Here is a 22,215-nt window from a genome sequence, read left to right as displayed (position 1 = left end):
ACAGACGATGAAATGGTTGGATGGCATCACTGACTCAATGGACATGGGTTTGGGTGGACTCTGGGAGTTGGTGATGGACAGGAAGGCCTGGCGTGCTGCGGTTCATGGGGTTGCAAAGAGTTGGACACGACTGAGTGACTGAACTGACGTGAACACACATATAAATGTATATATAATTTTTGATTATTTTCAATTACAGGTTATTATAAGATATTGAATATAATTCCCAGTACTATATATTAAATCCTAGTTGTTTATTTTCTGTATGCTATGCTAAGTCACTTCAGTCGTGTCCGACTCTATGTGACCCCATAGATGGCAGCCCACCAGGCTCCCCTGTCCCTGGGATTCTCCAGGCAAGAACACTGGAGTGGGCTGCCATTTCCTTCTCCAGTGCATGAAAGTGAAAAGTGAAAGTGAAGTCGCTCAGTGTCCGACTGTTAGTGACCCCATGGATTGCAGCCTAACAGGCTCCTCCGTCCATGGGATTTTCCAAGCAAGAGTACTGGAGTGGGGTGCCATTGCCTTCTCTGTATTTTCTGTATAGTAGTGTGTATATGTTAATACCAAACACTCAGTTTATCCCTCCCACCCTCTTTTTCCCCTTTGGTACCATAAGTTTTCTCTGCCTGTGAGTCTATTTCTGTTCTGTAAATAAGTTCATTTGTATCACTTTTTAGATTCCACATATAATATTTGATATCATATGATATTTGTCTTTCTCTGGAATAATTCACTTAGTATGATAATCACTAGGTCCATCCGTTTTGCTGCAAATGGCATTATTTCATTCTTTTTTATGGCTGAGTAATATTCCATTGTGTATATGTACACCACATCTTCTTTATCCATTCATCTGACAGTGGATACTTAGGTTGCTTCCATGACTTGGTTTTTATAAATAGTGCTGCTATGAACAGTGGGGTGTTCTAATTTTTTTAAAATTTTGATGTGCATTTTATATTTCTTGTTGGCACTGTCAATAGTTTTGATAGGTGAAACAGGTTTCTCCCCTTGCACTTGATTTCACAAACAATAAAATAGCGATCTCTACCATATGAAGATACCAGATAAAGGTTTTAAAGGATAATCCAATAATAGTAGTTCATAGAAGCTAGTTCATTTAGCAGTTGATGTGGTGCTTCTCATTTTACTTGTAAGTTTCATTATGTTTACATGCTAGTCATGGTGGAACTTTATTATTATGTGCCATTGAGAATTTATTTTTCTAGATAGAGAACTTTGGTAATTTTTATACTTGTGAAAATTTCATTTGGAAGAGGAGCATGATAGTAGATTTTATAAATTATAGTTGGTCAAAGTGAATGGAAAAAAACATGTGCTTTAAGCCACAAATTACTGAAAACATTTTTTGGTTTTGTGGAACACAAGGTAGGTAGAGCCTAAGAGCTCAATTTTCGATGTAGTGTTGCAGTTAAATTCTGAGAGCATAAGTGATTTGCCACAGTTTTTCCTCTTTGCATAATAATAATAACAAAAACTAACATTATTGAGTGTGAATGGGTTAGTTATTCTATAAGATAATGTTCATTATCTAGTTAATCTTCACAATAACTACCTGAGGTAGGAACTATTACAGTGTCCAGTTTGCAGGTGAAGGAACAGACTTAGAGAAGGTCATAACTTATGATTACGCAGCTCGTAAGAGGCAAGTCTCTTTCGCTACTAAATTACCTCATAGCAACTCTCAACTGCTACTCTATATTGATGATTTCTTTAAATGGGGTTGATGATACTTGCCTTGAGTGTTTTGTAGGGTAATTATGAGAACCTAAAAAGGTAAGATTTACAACAGGAAACCTATAAACGTGCCTGGTGTTTTCATTTTACTGGGAATTTTTTTGAGAAGCCAAAGAAGTCTTTGAAATAGATAAGCACATATATTACTTTTAATCACTAAAATAAGTCAAACCATAAAATAAATCGAGCAAACAGATTTTGATAGGCTGCTGTCTGAACAGCAGAAGACATGTTTTGTGTGGGTCCAGATGATCAGTGAGTGAAAGGCAAGTGGAGGCAGAAATGTAGGGATGTATTGAGTAGAAAGTGGATTGGATCATCTCTAGCAACCTGAATTCTTTCTGCAGTGAGGAGGAGTATTAAGTAACATTAGATGATCTCAGAGATGCTTCCAACAGCAAGATCTCTGAGTGTTTGTAATGGGTGACTTTTATTTTATTCTTGTACCTCAAAATAGCTAGATATACCCCCAAATGTTTTTATTTTAGCTTGGATAATTAACAATCACTGTTCTTTAAATGTCAGTTTATTTATTTATTTTTTTTGCACTGAGGGTGGAAAAATATATTATGGTTGCCTGGAGAGAATATATTTATGTATTTTGCTTTTTTCCCTACAAGATAAACAGATTTTTTTGAGGGTGCAGTGGGTAAAACAGCTTAATAGTATATTGTTGCTTGCTTGCACTTACTACTTTTTTGTGATTTTCCCTCAAATTTAGATTTCATAAGTTTGTATTTCCAAATGAAAGTTAACATTATGAGTATGAAACGTCATTTTTATTGTATGGGGTGTTACAGTTTTATGGCTCTTTATACAGTTGGTTTCATTCTCTGACACTGTTTTATTCAGCAGGCATTTGTAAGGCAAGGAAAGGATTCAGTGCTTGAGAAACAGAGATAAGAGATGGTTAAGAAAATGACAGTCATATTGGAGAAACATACAAGTACAGTGGGGTGTAGCCAGGATGGGGGCAGTGTCGGATGTGTCTTACAGGAAAGCTTCAGAGGGTTCTGTAACCTGGTCTGAGTTGAATTTAAAGAAGGTGAGAGAGGCCTCTTAGGGGTATGAAAATTTGAAGTTGTAACTCTTTACTTGGGTAGACCCAGTAGCTCCTTATCTTCTTTCTGAAACATGCAGAAACCCCCAAATGGATGTAATTTTTTATAAGTAAGTAATTAAAAATAAAGCTCTCACTGAGAACTTACTTTTACTTTATATATGATGCTGTGGTTTCTAAAGTAGCAGATTAAAAAGAATAATATAGAATTGAAATGGTGTCATAAATATACATACTGTAATAACAGATTGCTGACATTGATAGCAAGGAAGAAATAGGAAAAACTAAAAAAAAAAAAAAAAAAAATAGGAAAAACTATACACACACACACACACACAACCCAACTCTAAAAACCATAGATAGTAAAGGAAAACAGCCTTGCACACCCATTTAGCTTTGGGTATCTGTTGTATTTCTATTGGTATATATAGAATAATAATGAAAGTTTGTCATGTTCTCTCTTATAAGAAAAGGTTAAATATATGGTCTGTATAGTTCATTTATGAAGACATTAAAGTTTTTTCTTAGGAAGATTTTAAAGTATGAAATAGTGTGAAAACCAGAGAGTAAACTCTTATGTCAGTTATCAAATTGTTTATCTTGAGTGATTGATTTCCAAAGGGCTTTGAATAACCTTAGATTTAGTTTTTTTCTTATATATGACACATCTTTGTTGTTGTCTAGTTGCTCAGTCATGTCTGACCCTTTTTGCAACCCCTCTGTCCAGGCTCCTCTGTGCATGGAATTCTCCAGGCAAGAGTAGGTTGCCATTCCTTTCCCCAGGGGGTCTTCCCAACCCACATACTGAACCCACGTCTCCTGCATTGCAGGTGGATTCTTTACTGCTGAGCCACCGGGGAAGCCCATATGACACATATACTGCATATTTTATGGAATATTAGACATAGTTCAGACAGTAAAGAGTCTGCCTTCAATGCAGGAGACCCAAGTTTGATCCCTGGGTTGGGAACATCCCCTGCCGGAGGGCATGGCAACCCACTCCAGTATTCTTGCCTGGAAAATTCCATAGATGGAGGAGTCTGGCGGGCTATAGTCCACAGGGTCGCAAAGAGTTGGACACGACCGAGAGACTTCTCTTTCTTTTACTTTCAGACATAGTTCAGCACAGTCTTTGCTGTGTAACATTGGCTAGAAATTATTTGCTTATATTGTTCATTTGCTAAGTCCTGTGTGACTCTTCAGAGAAGGCAATGGCACCCCACTCCAGTACTCTTGCCTGGAAAATCCCATGGGCAGAGGAGCCTGGTGGGCTGCAATCCATGGGGTTGCAAAGAGTCGGACACGACTGAGTGACTTCACTTTCACTTTTCACTTTCATGCATTGGAGAAGGAAATGGCAACCCACTCCAGCGTTCTTGCCTGGAGAATCCCAGGGACAGGGGAGCCTGGTGGGCTGCTGTCTATGGGGTCGCACAGAGTCGGACACAACTGAAGGGACTTAGCAGCAGCAGTGTGACTCTTCTGTGACCCCATGGACTATAGCCCACCAGGCTCCTCTTCCATAGGTTCTCCAGGCAACAGTACTGGAGTGGGTTGCCATTTCCTTCTCCAGGTATTTGCTTATATAAAATATCAAACTTAGGATTCTTGACCGTTTGGGTATTAAGTCCTTTTGAGAGTATGGACCAGGTTGTCTTTCTCTTCTGGATGACTTATAGTTGTCTCTCTCAGTCTAGATGCTATCATCTTGAAAGCCTTCACTGAGATTGTAGACTGTTAGAAATCTGTTAGATATCTCTTATCTGTGTTTTTGGAGCATCTTATTTTCCTCCCTGTTGTGATACTAATAACATTGCATTGTACCTTGTCTGTTTCTACTTTAGACTACAGTATAGGCATTTTGAGAACAAAAGCTATTTTGTCTAGGGCTCTTGAATTGGTCTCCCCTTGATTTGAATCTTGGCTGTGTGTGGCATTGGGGAAATTATCTGTAAAGTGGGGATAATCGTACTACATAGAGTTATTTATCTTGAATATATTAATGAATGTAGAGGATAAATAACACAGTTTCTGGCATGTTTAGTTCTCATAAATGTTTCCTCTTCCTTTTTTTTTCTTACTGTGTCTGGCATTTACTTTTAAATGCTTTTAAAAGTATTACTACAGTAGTACTTTTAAGGTGGTTTTGTAAACTATGTTAGAGCTCATTTGGATCTATCATTATTAAATGAAAATTTCTTAAAATGAATAATAACTAGTATATAAAAAATACAGTCTTTGAGCTAGATATCAGCAAGTCATGTAGTCTCCAAATTTCATTATCAGCCTGAAAAACTTTCTCCAGGCCTTGTCAAGCATGTAATTGTTGTGATGGCAGTGAATTTCAAGTAGGTGGGCCTGGTGCTCTGTCTGTGGTGACCTGGAGGATGGGGGTAGGGAAAGAGGGGGAAGCTCAAGAGGGAGGTGATATATATGTATATAATTATGGCTCATTTGTGGTGGTGTATGGCAGAAACCAATACAACATTGTAAAGCAGTTTTCTTCCAATTTAAAAATAAAAAATAAAGATGCTTCTGAATGTAAAAAAATTAAGTAGGTGGAAAAGATTGTAGAATTCCTTTTTCTGAATTTGCTGCTTTCTGACCTTGTTCACTTGTCTTGGTGGCTGTGCCTCTTACTGCCATCATCTTGGCCTTGTTATTGATCTGTTTCTTGGAAGGAAAGAACCCTGTCTGACAAACTTACTAGCTGTGTGACCCTGGGTAAGTAACCTTACTTCTGGGTTTATATATGTGTATAATGAAGTAATAATAATACCTCATGACTCTGAAATTTTAGAAATAGGTGCCTGGTGTATAGAAGGTGCTTCGTAGATGGTAGGTATTCTTAGCTCTCTTTTCAAGCCAGAATGCTTGGTATTCCTTCTTTATTAGTAACTTTGTTTGACAGCAGCAAACCAAGAAATAGGGTAAAGGAGAGCTGGATCACCAGGGGAATGAAAGCAGAGATTTTGCACCAGCATTCTTGACCTCAGATGGGAGATGGGTGGGAAGGGCCTGTAGCTTTATGTGAAGGAGGATGGGCAAAACCTGATTGGATCAGATGTAGCATAACATCTGTAGTCTGGCCTAAACCCTCATCAGCTGGTTGGGTGGTTTTTAATTTACTTAAAATTTAAAAGTTTGGTTTATTTTTTAGTTATTAAAATGCTTACAATACTAAACTACTTACTTGATTACAGAATGATTTTTCAATGAGCTGAGCACAACTTATTCAAGGCTTATGGACTATAGAGCTGTTCCTCTGTGATAGTGTGTTAAGACATTTCTAGAAACGAAGTGTCCCCTACCCTGCCTCCCCCCACCTATCCTTTACTCGCTTAGTGCCACAGGTTGTTGAGATCTATATGACTGCTACTCCTGTTGGGATCTGTCATTTCATTACATCTCTCTGTTGTTTGCAAGGCGTCATGTTAAGTGCTGTGGAGGAATGTAAAGAAGTAAAACCATGTATTGCAGGAAATTGATTGCAATGGGGAAAATGATACATACATGTATTAAAAATAACTAATTTTTTAAAAAGCAGAATTATTAACTAAAACATCTTATTTTCTGAGCCCAATGTCCCTAGGGTCATTTAAGGTAAATAGTTTTGCTGGAAAAAAAGTCTTAGGCTGTTGTTATGCAAGTGTCAAACTTGCATAGAAAAGTTGGAAACTGAAGTTTCTGACTAATGTTAATTTTTCCATCTTATTTGTGAACCTTTATTAGCATTATCTTGTACTGATTCCTTCACTAATATCTTCTAACAATTTAAAAAATTATTTGTCACCTTCAAATGTGATAATTGAAAAGTTGGTTAATTATTCTGTGTCTTTCAAAGCAGAATAAGTTAAATCATCATGATTTAGATGTTTTCCTATGGTAGTATTTTATCTTAGTTTGTGTCATTTGCAGCAGATCATCAAGTTAGTGCTGTATTTATTATTAAATCTAGTATAAATGTAGTATCTTTACTGCAGAATGGTGCACATTTTGATCAAAAGAAGCACTGCCACCCTCCCTGTCACCTCCAGCTGTACCTTGACTAATATTTGGATATAAAGGAATCTAATCAGATTGCTCTCTCCTTTGATTTTCCTGTTGCTGACTTCCTGTCATTCAGATCTCTGCTTAAAAAAATTTTTTTGAGTGTTTCCTGAACCACCTAATCTGAAGTGGTTCTTGATGCTCTTGGCTTGCTCTGCCACGTTGCCCTATGTATTTTCATGCAGAATACTTATCCCTGTCATAGAAACTTTCTTCTTTCCTTTCTCCCCCCTCTCCCTTTCTTCACTCCCTCCTTCCTTTCTTCCATTCTCCAGTAGCTTGTATGCTCTTTGAAAGCAAGGACTTAACTGGTTTTTATCACTTCTGTTATCTCTAGAGCTTCAAATAATTCGCTCAATAAAGTTTTGTTACTGTAGAATGAAACAGACATTCTTTCCCCTAAGTAGCTTTATGACTGTCTTGAAAGTTCATTTTACTTCATTATGCCTTGGTTTCTTCCATTGCAAAATGGGTGGGGGATGGGAGAGGAAAGAGATTGAATTAGATTATTTCTAAAATTTCTGCTGTTAGCTTGTGGTGAGCTTTGAGTCCTGCTCTAATGGTGTTGATGAAGTTGGGCTTAGCTACTTAATTATTTTCTTACTCTTCTCTTGAAACCAGTAGTGCATATTTATATTTGTAAGATTACTGACAGCATTGGTGAGTTAACTCTGATTGTAGACTCAGTTTTTTGGTGTATATAGATTATTAAAGAGATTAGATCTGCAACATGATTTCTGTTTTGATCAAATTAGGTTCTGTGGCATATCCAAGTATTAAGTTGAACTGATCTTTCTGGTATTTACTCTAAATATCAGGAAATTTTCAGATCAGATCAGTCGCTCAGTCGTGTCCGACTCTTTGCGACCCCATGAATCGCAGCACACCAGGCCTCCCTGTCCATCACCAACTCCTGGAGTTCACTGAGACTCACGTCCATCGAGTCAGTGATGCCATCCAGCCATCTCATCCTCTGTCGTCCCCTTCTCCTCCTGCCCCCAATCCCTCCCAGCAGCAGAGTCTTTTCCAATGAGTCAGCTCTTCGCATGAGGTGGCCAAAGTACTGGAGTTTCAGCTTTAGCATCATTCTTCCAAAGAAATCTCAGGGCTGATCTCCTTCAGAATGGACTGGTTGGATCTCCTTGCAGTTCAAGGGACTCTCAAGAGTCTTCTCCAACACCACAGTTCAAAAGCATCAATTCTTTGGCACTCAGCCTTCTTCACAGTTCAACTCTCACATCCATACGTGACCACAGGAAAAACCATAGCCTTGACTAGACGAACCTTTGTTGGCAAAGTAATGTCTCTGCTTTTGAATATGCTATCTAGGTTGGTCATAACTTTCCTTCCCAGGAGTAAGCGTCTTTTAATTTCATGGCTGCAGTCACCATCTGTAGTGATTTTGGAGCCCAGAAAAATAAAGTCTGACACTGTTTCCACTGTTTCCCCATCTATTTCCCATGAAGTGGTGGGACCCGATGCCATGATCTTCATTTTCTGAATGTCGAGCTTTAAGCCAACTTTTTCACTCTCCACTTTCACCTTCAACAAGAGGCTTTTTAGTTCCTCTTCACTTTCTGCCATAAGGGTGGTGTCATCTGCATATCTGAGGTTATTGATATTTCTCCCAGCAATCTTGATTCCAGCTTGTGTTTCTTCCAGTCCAGCGTTTCTCATGATGTACTCTGCATATAAGTTAAATAAACAGGGTGACAATATACAGCCTTGACGAACTCCTTTTCCTCTTTGGAACCAGTCTGATGTTCCATGTCCAGTTCTAACTGTTGCTTCCTGACTTGCATACAGGTTTCTCAAGAGGCAGGTCAGGTGGTCTGGTATTCCCATCTCTTTCAGAATTTTCCACAGTTTATTGTGATCCACACAGTCTAAAGCTTTGGCATAGTCAATAAAGCAGAAATAGATGTTTTTCTGGAACTCTCTTGCTTTTTTGATGATCCAGCGGATGCTGGCAATTTGATCTCTGGTTCCTCTGCCTTTTCTAAAACCAGCTTGAACATCAGGAAGTTCACGGTTCACATATTGCTGAAGCCTGGCTTGGAGAATTTTGAGCATTACTTTACTAGCGTGTGATATGAGTGCAATTGTGCGGTAGTTTGAGCATTCTTTGGCATTGCCTTTCTTTGGGATTGGAATGAAAACTGACCTTTTCCAGTCCTGTGGCCACTGCTGAGTTTTCCAAATGTGCTGGCATATTGAGTGCAGCACTTTCACAGCATCATCTTTCAGGATTTGGAATAGCTCAACTGGAATTCCATCACCTCCACTAGCTTTGTTTGTAGTGATTCTTTCTAAGGCCCAATTGACTTCCCATTCCAGGATGTCTGGCTCTAGGTCAGTGATCACACCATGGTGATTATCTGGGTCGTGAAGATCTTTTTTGTACAGTTCTTCTGTTTTAGTCATCTCTTTTAATTAATTTCAGTTATGAGAGTTATGATTTCTATGAAATGAACTTTGAGATAATATACATATAAATAAAATGAAAGTTTACATTAAAAGTAACTTGTAGTAATTTCTGGAAGGCAGTTAGAATTGTAGATATAAACTAGTTTTTCCTGTGGTGCATGTGACTATAATTTTAGACAGTGGGCTATTTTAGTCTTCATTTGTGAATTTGTTTTATATTGAACAAAAACATTTTTGAAATGGGTAAAGGAAACGAGCAGACAGTTGATATTAGAGGATATACAACCTGTAAGCAACTGTTAGAAGAATGTGTGATCTTCTCAGTAATCAAAGAAATGCTGACTAAAACAAAATGGAATACTTCTTTATACTTATTTCAGATTTTTTCAAAAACAGTTATATGTAATGCTGGTTAGATATTAATAAAGCAGGCGTATTCAGATAGTGCTACTGGATTGCAATTTGGTAGGATGTATCTAGAATTTTTAGATTATTCATAATTGTTTTATAAATCTGATCAGTAGCTTTCCTTCTGAGAATATCCTAAAGAAATAACTACAGAAGAAAGAAGGCAAAGATAAGAAACAGGTATTTGCAGGAGACTATTCAGAGCAATATTATAGTAGTGGCTTATTGGAAGCAACTTAAATTTTCAACAGTAGGAGACTTTATATATGGTACACTTATTGCAAGAACCATTGTGTAGCATAAAAATAATTAGAAAGACTATCATTTTAAGGAAGAGTGAATGTAACCATTTAAAATTATAAGAAAAATATCAGGAATGCACTAAAATGCCAACTGTATTAGCTCAGTAGTATTATGGATCTTTTTTTCCCCTAAATTTGTGTAACTTTTATAATGAAAAAAGCATAAGTAAAATCAGATTTTGCTAGCAATGATAAATTTGGTAGTATAACTAGGGTTGCCAGATTTAACAAATAAAAATATGTACACTATTTGGGATGTATATTCCAAATACAATAAAATTATTTTTCTGAGATTCAACATTAAACTGAGTGCCTTATGTTTTATCTGACAAACCTAAGTGTAACACATTTTGTTATAGTTGAATGTTGTTGAGAAATGTTGGGACACTCTACCTCCCAAATAATTCCAACAATTGTTTTCAATTTAGTTAAAAACTAGAATTATTTAGCTAGGAAAATTACTCTTATGGTCTAATTTTTTTTCAGAACTTTTTTGACTGATGCTTGAAGGAAGTATGCTTCAGTGTTTGGCAGGAGTAATTAAAAACTCATGTTACTTAACAAAAACATGATACTGGATACTGCTTTTTTACCTTAGATAGAAGGATGACTTGTTGAGTTAACATTTTTTTAGTTTTAGAAATAATAGCATTTCTGGATTTCCCTGATGATCCAGTGGTTAGGACTCCATATTTTCACCGCCAGCGGCCTGGGTTTGATCCCTGGTTGAGGTCCCGCAAACCAGTAGCTGTGGTGAAGGAAAAAAAAGGCATTTCTGCAGTGAAACATCTTTCTACATATATCTGGGAAGGTGCTTTCCCTATCAGAGACTTATTGATATAATGTTTGAGAGGTCAAGGAAATGAGAATAAGGAGGGAAGTTGAAATAGGATTGTAACTACTCTGCTTTGAAAACTGGAACTTTTAAGTTTCATATTTGAAGTGAAAATAAAATGCACTTGTAAGAAGTTCTGACAGTTTTCTAAATTTTAAGTAATCCTCCCCCAGAGTAACATGTCAGGACTTTTTGGATTGAAAAAGATGCAATTTTGGGGTCCAGCTGAAGATAAATCATACAAAAATGAAGATCAATTTAGTAATTATTGTTGATATAGTTAATGTATCCAATCAAGGGCTTTGGTATACTAGGTACTAATAACAGAGGTACCCCGCCGTCATAGAATTTATAGTTTAGGGAGGAGTTAGGCAATTACTGTGCTCTGTGATAAGTATAGTGATAGGCCATTTGAGCTGCAAGGCTAGCTCAGAGGAGGGGCACCTTAGCCAGAGGAGAGATTCTACAATCAGAAGGAGTAGGAGTTAGCCAGGGAAGATGATGTGCGAGTCCTGGAGATTGAGAGCAGATATGAAGGTCCAGAAGCAGGGAAGAACATAGCAGATCTGAAGAGTGAAAGAAGGAAGTGGACAGCAGTGTATTTGAAGGAACGGGGAGAGCACGTGGTGAACACATGAGGCTGTAAAGGTAAGCAGGGGCCAGGTAATGGTGGGTCTTACGGATCATTTAAGATGTGGGCTTTATTCTAAGAATGCTATGCTGTGCTTAGTTGTTCAGTCATGTCTGACTCTTTGCAAACCCATGGACTGTAGCCCACCATGCCCATGGGGATTCTCCAGGCCAGAATACTGGAGTGGGTTGTTGTGCTCTCCCCAGGGGATCTTCCCAACCCAGGGATTGAACCCAGGTCTCCTGCACTGTGGGTGGATTCTTTACCATCTGAGACACACATTAGATTTTGTTCTAGAGAGATTATTTTGGCCTGGGGTGTGTACAGTTGATTTGGAGAGAAGTAGGCTAGAGTATGGAAGACAATTTAGAAAATTGTTACAGTAATCCAGGTAACTGAACTAGGATGAGAGCAGTGAAGCTTGAAAGGAGTGGACAGGTTTAAGTTTTTATGAGACAAAATTATTGGGACTTTTGATATGTTTGATTTATGTTTGATATATGTCATAATTCTTGGGCAGGTTTACCAAGAGGGATTGGAGGAGGAGCAGTGTTTTGGGGGAAGAAAATACGAGCTCAAAGTTTGACATTGTAGATGTCTGTAGGCAGCTTGACAAATGGTATAAAATGTGAGAAAGATGTCTGGGTTTGAAATGTACTAATTGAGATTAAGTGGGTAGAGTTGAAGAGACCCGGAATAGAACCCTGAGGAGCTCCCTTTAAAAAAAAAGTGATTGTTTCGAAAATCTTAGATTTTTATTTGTTTTTCTTCCGTTTGTGCTTACTGTATTTACTTTGTTTTTACATGTCTTTCCTCTGTTAGATTATAAGCCCCTTAAGGGCAGGACCATGTCTCTCTTGTTTACCTCTGTATGCACAGTGCTTGGCACATAGTATACACTTGATAAATATTTGTGAAATGAATACAGTTTTCCCTGTTACTTTTGTTCCTCATTTGAGTCTTTAGTTGTGGGCATTTATTTCTGGAATCTCTGTTCTATTGTATGATCAGTTTGTCCCCTTTCAGTCAGTATCATGCTGTTCAGTCACCCAGTCATGTCCGACTCTTTGTGACCCCATGGATTGCAGCTCTCCAGGCCTCCCTGTCCCTCACATCTCCCAGAGTTGGCCCAAGTTCCTGTTCATTGCATTGTTGATGTAGCCAGCCATCTCATCCTCTGACATCTTCTTCTCCTGCCCTACATCTTTCCCAGCATCAGGGACTTTTCCAGTGAGTCGTTTGTTCGCATCAGATGACCAAAATACTGGCGCTTCAGCATCAGTCCTTCTAGTGAATATTTGGGGTTGATCTCCTTTAAGATTGACTGGTTTGATTTCCTTGCTGTTCAAGGGACTTTCAGGAGTCTTCTCTAGCACCACAGTTTGAAGGCCTCAATTCTTTGGTGTTCTGCCTTCTTTACGGTCCAGCTTTCACAGTCAGTGTCGTATAGGTATGTTTTCTTTTAACTTTTCACTATGGAAAATTTGAAATTCATGAGAAAGAAAACAGTTTACTTAATATCCACATAGTAATCTAAATTATGTTTCTCATTTTTGCTTAATCTCTTTTTTTGGGTGTAGCACTGCAAGTTACAGAAACTGGTTTATTTTTATCCCTAATTACTTGAATGTATCTCTCAAAAGTAAGAACATTTTCTTATATAACTATAATCACATTATCACAGTATCATACCTAACTAAATTAACAATTTCTTAATATCATCAGAAACCCAGCCTGAATTAAAATTTTGCCAGTTATACCCAAAATGTTTGTGTTAGTTTGCTAGAGCTGCATAACCAAATACCACATACCAGGTGGCTTAAAGGACAGGATTTATTTTCTCAGAGTTTGGAGACTGTAAATCCAAAATCAGTGTATTTCTCCTGAGGATCTCTCCTTGGCTTGCAGGTGGCTGCTTCTCTGTGTGTCCTCACGTGGTCTCTCCTCTCTGTGTGCATCCCTGGTGTTTCTGTGTGTCTGAATTTCCTGCTTACAAGGGCACCAGTCAGATTAGATTAGGACCCACCCTAATGGCTTCCTTTTAACTTACCTTTTTAAAGGCCCTATCTCCAAAAATAGTCACATTCTGAGGTACTGGGGGTTAGGGCTTCAAGATATGTATAATTTTTTTGTGGTGGGAGTAGGGGGCACAATTCAGTCCTAAACAATGTCTTTTATACTGCTGGCTTGTTCAAAGCAGGATTTAATCAAGGACTATGCAGTTGCATTTAGTTGTAAATTTCTTGCTGCTGCTGCTGCTGCTACGTCGCTTCAGTCGTGTCCGACTCTATGCGACCCCATAGATGGCAGCCCACCAGGCTCCCCCGTCCCTGGGATTCTCCAGGCAAGAACACTGGAGTGGGTTGACATTTCCTTCTCCAATGCATAAAAGTGAAAAGTGAAAGTGAAGTCGCTCAGTCGTGTCCGACTCTTCACGACCCCATGGACTGCAGCCTACCAGGCTCCTCCATCTATGGGATTTTCCAGGCAAGAGTACTGGAGTGGGGTGCCATTGCCTTCTCCCCACGTACACTTTAACCTACATACATCTCCCCACTTTACCCCTTTTCTTCTCTTGACAATACAGACATCTAGCCAACTGTCCTGTAAGATATTCCGTGTTTTGAATTTATCTGACTTATTTCATTGTTTCCTGTTTCCTATAAGCTGAAAGCTAGATCTGTAGAAGGTTTATTTAAACTAAAACATTTTGGGCACCGGTATTTATGGTTTGTGCTGTATGGGTCATAATGGTTGTGTCTGGAGGCACATGTCTCATTGTCCTACTCTTAGTGATGCTGAGATTGATCACTGGGTAAAGTGGTAACAGAATCGAGTTGTTCTGTTAAAAGTTTATTTTTTTCCTTATCACTAAGAAGTTATCTGTGGTACAGCACTGTAAGTATTATATGGTTTTGATCGTTGCAATTTAGGGTAGTGTGGTTGCTTGAATGCCATCAATAAGGGTTGTTATGAATAGTGAATATTTCTCATTTTTTGCTTTCCAGCATTTGAACCCCTTACCTGTATTTGGCAAATTTCCCCAATTTATGAGGCAGAGCCATCTTTTTACTAGAGAAGCTGAAAATGTTAGGTGCTTTACTCCCAGACCCCTTTTCATCTAGGGCATGGATACATACCTGTGTTCTATCAGTCAAATACCTATCTCCAGTTTTGGACTAGAAGCTTGTAATATGAAGATGACCCTGGGAACAGATCCCTCCCAGTGAGGGTTGGTAGCAGTAGCCACTGTCTTGTCTAGTTTAAGAAGCAGCAGGGGCGCTGATTCTCAGTGTGGCATCCACCCAATGTCTAGACCGTTGGTAATGTGGGCGGTACGAGCTCTCACATCTGTGCCAGCGGCAGCGGTGTCGTCACTGGAAAGGTTGAGGCTTGCTTTCAGGCATAGCCTTGGCTGTGTGGCCTTTTACAAGTCCAGTTCCTTGCTTTTCTGAAGATATATTTTAATAAATTCCATTTCTGCTCTGGTAGCTATAATTTCTTTTTCTTCTTAATAACTAAGAAATCTTACTGGGAGAAACACTGAGGGGATAATTTAGGTCAGAAGTTGGATGCAGTGTCATCTTAGATCCTCTTTTAATCTGTAGTTATGTTTGCCTACCCATTCTTGGTTTATAAAAGTCATTTTATATTTGTCTTTATTTCCTTTTTTCTTGTTCTTTGAAATACAATTTGCCACCATTGTTAAGTTTTACAAGTATTCATTGCAAAAGCATTCATTTTATGCCCACTGTGAGCCTGAGCTGGAAAAACAAGGTGAATAGTAATCTGCCCTCGAGGAAGATAAATCACGTAGAGGTGTTAATCTTGAGAGAGGTTCAGATAAAGTGCATTGGCAGTTCAAGTAGGAAGAAATTGTTTGCATTAGGAGGGGTAGGAGATGATGAAAGAGGTATGATTTGAGCTGAGTTTTGGAGGCATGGTAGTGTCTAGGTATAGCCAGATGAGAGAGAAGGGGGCTTTGGGTAAAGGGAGTAACCAGAGGTAAGATGTTGAATGTGTATATGGGGATATTTATTCTATTAGGAAGCAAAATTGATAATTTAGAATGCTTATTTGTTCATGAACAATAATGGTAAGAAATCCATTGCATGTTGACATAAATGACATACATTTTATTGGAAAGTATTTCTAAAAACAGTTTAATGAGAAAGCATGGTTTTGCATTTTGTGAGTTCCTTTAATGTCTGCCTTAGTAGATGACAGATTCTCGTATCTGCTACTACATTCACTTCACGGTAGTATGTTGTTTGGGTTGAAATATTTGAAGAGAGTCTGGCCATTTTCCTTTACTTTTAGCCACCACTCATCTTGGGGCAAGGAGTGAGGAGCTGAGAGTGCAGGTGTTTGAAGATGGTCTCTGCGTACTATTTAACCAGAATTAGATAAACAGTGAAGATTTTGTGGAGGAGGTGAGATTTGAGATGAGGGTTGTAGGCATTAGATAAACAGGAGGAGATAGAAAGGCATTATTGTTGGGGTCAAATAGTATAAACAAAGTTATGGAAAATTAAATGTCTCAGGATCAAAAGATTGAAACAGTTGCCTTGATTTCAAAAGGTAGATCAAAAGTAAAAGTGATCTTCATGTCCTGGGATCTGATAAACTCTGGAGGATAATGGAAAGGCCGTGGTACGATTAGTTGGCTCGTAATGCTGGAGAGTAATAGTGGCTTGCTGTTTACTGTGTGCTTTCTACGTGTCAATTCCTGATCTAAGTTTAATACATGTATTCATACATGCAAATAACCTGAGAAGGTTCGTATTATTATTATCATCATCATTTTGCGTATGAGAAACCTGAGGCACAGAGAAATTATGCTACTCACCTGAGGTCAGACTATTAGTAAATTGCAGAGTTGGGATTTAAACTCAGACAACTGGATTCCAAGGCCTATTCTTTTATGGAGCACACTAAATTGCTTCTTAAATATTAAAAAATAAGTTTATATAACAAGGATGGTACTAGCTTCTGAAGGAATATTGAAACTGAGGAATTTAGACTTGTACAGGAGAATCTGTAAATGTTTGTTTTTTTCAGTTTATTAGAAATTTTTATTTCAAAATATTTATTGAATATGTTAGCCGTTGTGGTGAGGGTGTAAGCATGAATGTGGCAGAGCCTGCTAATTTTTCCTCAACAGCTGTCTGTCCTTTCTTCTGAAGTAATATCTTCTTAAGCTGGGCTCATGTTCATTGATAATAATGACTACATCTCCCAGCCCTTTTTGAAAGCTGGCATGGTCATATAACAAGTTTAGGCCCTTGGAATATAAGTAGAAGTACTGTTGGAACTTGGCTTAAGTGATAGATGGTATGTATCCTTTGTTCTCTCTCTTTTTTCTTTTGATTTGGGCCTTTCCTCAGTCTTACAGCCTGTAAGGGTTACTTACTGTCAAAGGGAAAAGTGTTAAAAAAGAACAGAATCTCTTTGAATGGAAATTCTTATAAAGGATTACATAGGAGCTGTCCACAATGTCAAGTGAGGGAGAAAACTCTACGTCATAGGAATTAAAATTTGGTAGCACAGTAAGAATACCAAAGATGTGTGGAAAACTTTATTAGAAGTACTCAGTTGGTGAATTTGAACATGCTGATCCTGGAGCAGCTAACATCCTTACTCACAACCTGGCATTCTCAGAAATTTTGAACTCCTAAAGATGCTTGGCCAGAAAGGGCCATGATTATCTATTCATTTGAAATGTAAGTAAAGCTTGGGAAAAAAGTGGCAACACGACTCAAGTTACACAGGCAGCTCTGCTTTATTTTTTTTCTTTTAACCTCATGATACTATTATTTCTATTTCTTTAAAATATTTGAATAGATGATTTTTCAGAGAAGTTTTAGGTTCATAGCAAATTTGAGCAGAAAGTACAGTTTCCATAGACCCCTCCTGCCGTATCCTCCATGCAGAGCCTACTTCACTGTCAGCATCAGACATCAGAGTGGTACATTTGTTACCATTGATGAACTTAGGTTGATACATAATCATCCCCAAAGTCCATAGTGTACATTGGAATCAACTTTTAGTGTTGTACAATTTATGAGTGTGCATGTATAGCAACATGTATGTGCCACTATAGTATCATACAGAATAGTTTTACTGCCCTAAAAATCCCCCATGTTCTGCTTTTTCATCCTCCATCCCACCTGACCACCACTTATTTTTCTTCTGCCACCAGTAATTTTGTATTTTCTCGAATGTTGCATAGTTGGAATCTTACAGTAAGTAGTCTTTTCACATTGGCTTCTTTCACTTAGTATTATGAATTTGAAGTACTTCCATGTCTTGATTGTTGTTGTTCAGTTACTCGGTCATGTCCGAATGGACTGCAGCATACCAGGTTTCCCTGTCCTTCACTGTCTCCCAGAGTTTGCTCAAACTTATGTTCATTGAATCTATGATGCCATCCAACCATCTCATCCTCTGTTGCCCCTTTCTCCTTCTGCCCTCAATCTTTCCCAGGATCGAGGTCTTTTCCAATGAGTCAAGTCTTAGTGTCAGGCCAAAGTATTGGAGCTTTAGCTTCAGCATCAGTCCTTCCAATGTATCAGTCAGTTCAGTTCAGTCACTCAGTTGTGTCCGACTCTTTGTGACCCTGTGGACTGCAGCATGCCAGGCCTCCCTGTCCACCGCCAACTCCCGGAGTTTACTCAAACTCATGTCCATTGATTTGGTGATGTCATCCAGCCATCTCATCCTCTGTGTCTCCTCCTCCTCCTGCCTTCAGTCTTTCCCAGCATCAGGGTTTTTTCTAGTGAGTCCATTCATTGCATCAGGTGGCCAGAGTATTGGAGTTTCAGCTTTAGCATCAGTCCTTCCAGTGAGTATTCAGGACTGATTTCCTTTAAGATGGACTGGTTGGATCTCCTTGCAGTCCAAGGGACTCTCAAGAGTCTTCTCCAACACCACAGTTCGAAAGCATCAATTCTTCAGTGCTCAACCTTCTTTATGGTCCAACTCTCACCTCCGTACATGTCTACTGGAAAAACCATAGCTTTGACTAGATGGACCTTTGTCAGAAGAGTGATGTCTCTGGTTTTTAATATGCTGTCTCTTTTTAGCACTTACTAATAGTCCATTGTCTAGATTATTTATGAATTCACCTACTGTAGGAATCTTGGTTACTTCTACATTTCTGTAAATATAAATAAAGCTGTTGCAAATATACATGTGCAGGTTTTGTGTGGACATACCTTTTTGGTTCCTTTGAGTAAATAACAAGGAGTGTGATCACTGGATCATATGGCTAGTTTTGTGAGAAACCACCAAATTGTCTTCTGGAATGACCACATCATTTCATATTCCTGCCGGAAATGACTGAATTTCTGTTACGTCATGTTCTTGTCGGCAGTTGGTGTTGTCAGTATTCTGGGTTTCAGTCCTTCTAATAGGTGTATAGAGGTATTTTATTGTTTCAGTTTGCATTTCCCTGATGACTTAGATGTGGAGCATCTTTTTATGTATTTATTTGCTATCTGTTAAGTTCTTTGAGATAATCTATTTTATCCCATTTTTTAAATGAAGTTGTTCATTTTCCTGTTATGCTATTATTTTCACGCCTTTCTGTTTCTTAGTGAAGTCCCTTAGAATCAGACTGTTAAAATCCTGCTTCCATCATTTAATCACTGTGGTTTTGTGAAAGTTAAAATAAGCTCTTGTGCCTCAGGTTCCTTCTTGGTAAAAGAAGGGTTATAATGTGTGATGGTTAAATAAGTTGATATATATAATATAAAAAGGGCTTGGAGTAGGGCTTGACTTGTGTTAGTACATAGTATTTATTATCCCATCATTTCATATAATTGTTATCAGTCACTGCTCTTTACCACATTCCCTCTAGAAAACTTCTGTTAAACTTATTTACACTAACTTGTGTATGATTTTTAGGAATATTTATATTTTCAGTCTTAATTGAATTTTAAAAATCACGTTGGTACCATATGAGCATTTTTTCTTGGTAAAATGTTTAATAAATACACAAGTATATCTAGTTAAAAATAAAGTTTCCCTGCATGTAACACCTCTTCCCCTTATTTCCTCTCCTCTTTCCAGATGCCAAGTACTGTTCACAGTTAATAGTAGATTGAGGCTGAGCAGATAGGCCTGTGGTGTTCCATCTTAAAAATATTTTAAAATCTGAAGTCTCCTGGCAGCTGTTCTAATCTAGAGTCTCTCGTAGTAGAAAAGTTTCACGAAACCCTGCAGTGTTAATCTCTTGTACTCTCCTCAGGATTTATTTGTAGATCCAGTACCCTGAGTACGATCTACTGCTCTTTGTTTACTTCTTCAGTTTGTGGTCATCAGGGTATTTTGTTTCTCATCTTGGCAGTTGTATGCTAAGAATTCCCAGCTTATTTAAGAAGATGCTCAGCCTTAGTCGTGTGGAAGTTGATCCCACAGGTCGTTCAAGGTTGGGGTGGAGTTATGGTGGCAATCTTGGCCTGCTCATGTTGACATTTTCTGTATAAAGCAGTGATTCTTGACTGCTTAGGATTCATGATGGGCTCCACTGAAACGTGATTGTAGAAATAGGAGGCATCAGAAGGGATGTGTCAATGCTCTGGGTCATCCAGCTGTTAGTGATCTGAGAAATGTAAGGAGACCTGGAGATGCCTTACAGTCTTTTAGCTCTAACATCAGAGCTTACTGGCTAGCTGCTGTTCACTAAGAAAATATCCAGCTGAGAGGCATAAAATTGTATGCAGTTTGCTTTGAAAACTATGGTGCTTAAAGTACTTGAAGGGTAATTTAGAATTTTGTTTTGGGTTTTACTTATTGAAATGGATTTTTAAAAAATGTTAAATTGTACATTCAAATAATTATTTCCTGAAAATTTCCACCTTTATTTTAAAATCCTGAGTAGTATGTAATCATTGTAATATATTTAAGAGTACAAGTAAAAAGTGAAATCTCCTCATTCATTGTTTACTAAATACACACATTTAAAAATTAAAAAAATGAGCTTGCAATGGATAGTGTATTTTGGATATTTTTCTGTGACAATTATTTGGCAGCATAATACTACATAACTTATGGAACTGTTTACTTACTGTTGGATAGAATCTGGATCTCCCTTGCTTCCCTGGTGGCTCAGTGGTAAAGAATCCGCCTGCAGTACAGGAGATGTGTTTTGGTCCCTGGGTCGGAAAGATCCCCTGGAGAAGGAAATGGCAACCCACTCCAGTATTCTTGCCTGGAGAATCCCCATGGACAGAGGAGCTTGGTGGGCTACAATCCATGGGATCACAAGAGTCAGACACGACTTAGAGACTACACCACCACCTCCACTGAAAGCAAATCTAGTGTTCTTGTCATTGTATTTTCTTGTATTAATGGATATTTATCTAGGACAGATTTTTACAGGTAGAAAACAGTGTACCTTTACTTTAAAATTAAAAAAAATTTCAGTAGAATTAAATGTTGATCTCTGTAAAGCTCAAACTCGTTTTGGTAGAGATGAAAAGTGTTTCATTTAATAATGAAAAACGTTTATCCAATAGACTATTGCAGGTAAAAACTCCCAAGGAAATTTCTACATAGTTGAGTTTCAGGTAGATGAAGATGTGAGGATAATCTTACAAAATAATGGCTAATACTTTTTCATTGTCATTAAAATTAAGAAGAAAAGATTTCTGAAAGACTTGGTGATGTTTTGGCAAGAAGTTACATCAGTTTAAGCTGCTTCCTAGTGAGAGATGTAATAATGATAGTTGATGTTTTGTTATAAAAGTGATGGATTCATATGGTTAAAATTTAAGCAGTTTCAGAATGTCCGTATCTTCTGCATAGAGCCCTGCTCCCATTCCACCCTCACCTTCAGAAGAACAACTGAGTTCATTTATGCAGAGGGTGATTTCCCAATTTGTCATTACATTTCCATGTCCTTTTTTTCCCTTGAGGTACAGTTGATATACAATATTAGGTAAATTATATGTTTCAGGTGTACAACATAGTTTCACAATTTTTAAAGGTTCTACTCCATTTATAATTATTATAGAATAATGGCTATATTCCCCATGTTATGCAGTGTATCCGTGTACCTTATTTATTTTATACATAGCATTATAGTTCATACTTCTTAATCGACTGCTCTTTTCTTGCCTTTCCCTTCTTTCCTTCCACTATTGGTAACCATTAGCTTGTTCTCTATATCTATGTGTCTGGGTGTTTTTTTTTATTCACTAGTTTGTTTTATACTTTGAATTCCACTTGTGATACCATACAGTGTTTGTCTTTTCTCTGACTTATTTCACTTAGCACGGTGCTCCCCAAGTCCACCCATGTTGCTGCAAATGGTAGCATTTCATTCTTTTTGTGGCTGAGTATCACTCCATTGTGTATGCCACCGCTCCTTTATCCATTCATCTATTCATGGACACTTAGATGGTTTCTGTATCTTGGCAATTGTAAATAATGCTTCTGTGAACATTGGAGGGCATGTATCTTTTCTGATTAGTGATTTGCTTTTTTCTGATACATACCCAGGAGTGGAATTTCTGGGTCACATGGTAGTTCTATTTTTAGTTTCTTGAGAAACCTCTATACCCTTTTCCACAGTGGCTGTACCAATTTACTTTCCCACCAACAGTGTAGAAGGGTTCTCTTTTCTCCACATCCTCACCAACATTTGTTATTTGTGATCTTTTTGCATATCCATGTACTTCTAGTCTCCTTTGTAGTTAACCACTTTATTGCTCAGCTGTATCTCTGCTGATGTGAA

The 22,215-nt window shown here is 38.0% G+C and overlaps 1 protein-coding gene across 2 annotated transcripts in view; it reads left to right on the top strand.

Annotated features, from left to right (window-relative positions):
* The window catches only part of RABGAP1L (RAB GTPase activating protein 1 like), a 737,668-nt gene that overhangs the window by 9,806 nt on the left and 705,647 nt on the right, over nucleotides 1–22,215 (top strand). The gene's annotated exons all lie outside the window — the stretch shown is intronic.

The sequence above is a fragment of the Bos mutus genome, chromosome 16, assembly GCF_027580195.1.
Source record: "Bos mutus isolate GX-2022 chromosome 16, NWIPB_WYAK_1.1, whole genome shotgun sequence".
Taxonomy (NCBI): domain Eukaryota; kingdom Metazoa; phylum Chordata; class Mammalia; order Artiodactyla; family Bovidae; genus Bos; species Bos mutus.
This window is presented reverse-complemented; position numbering and strand designations above follow the sequence as displayed.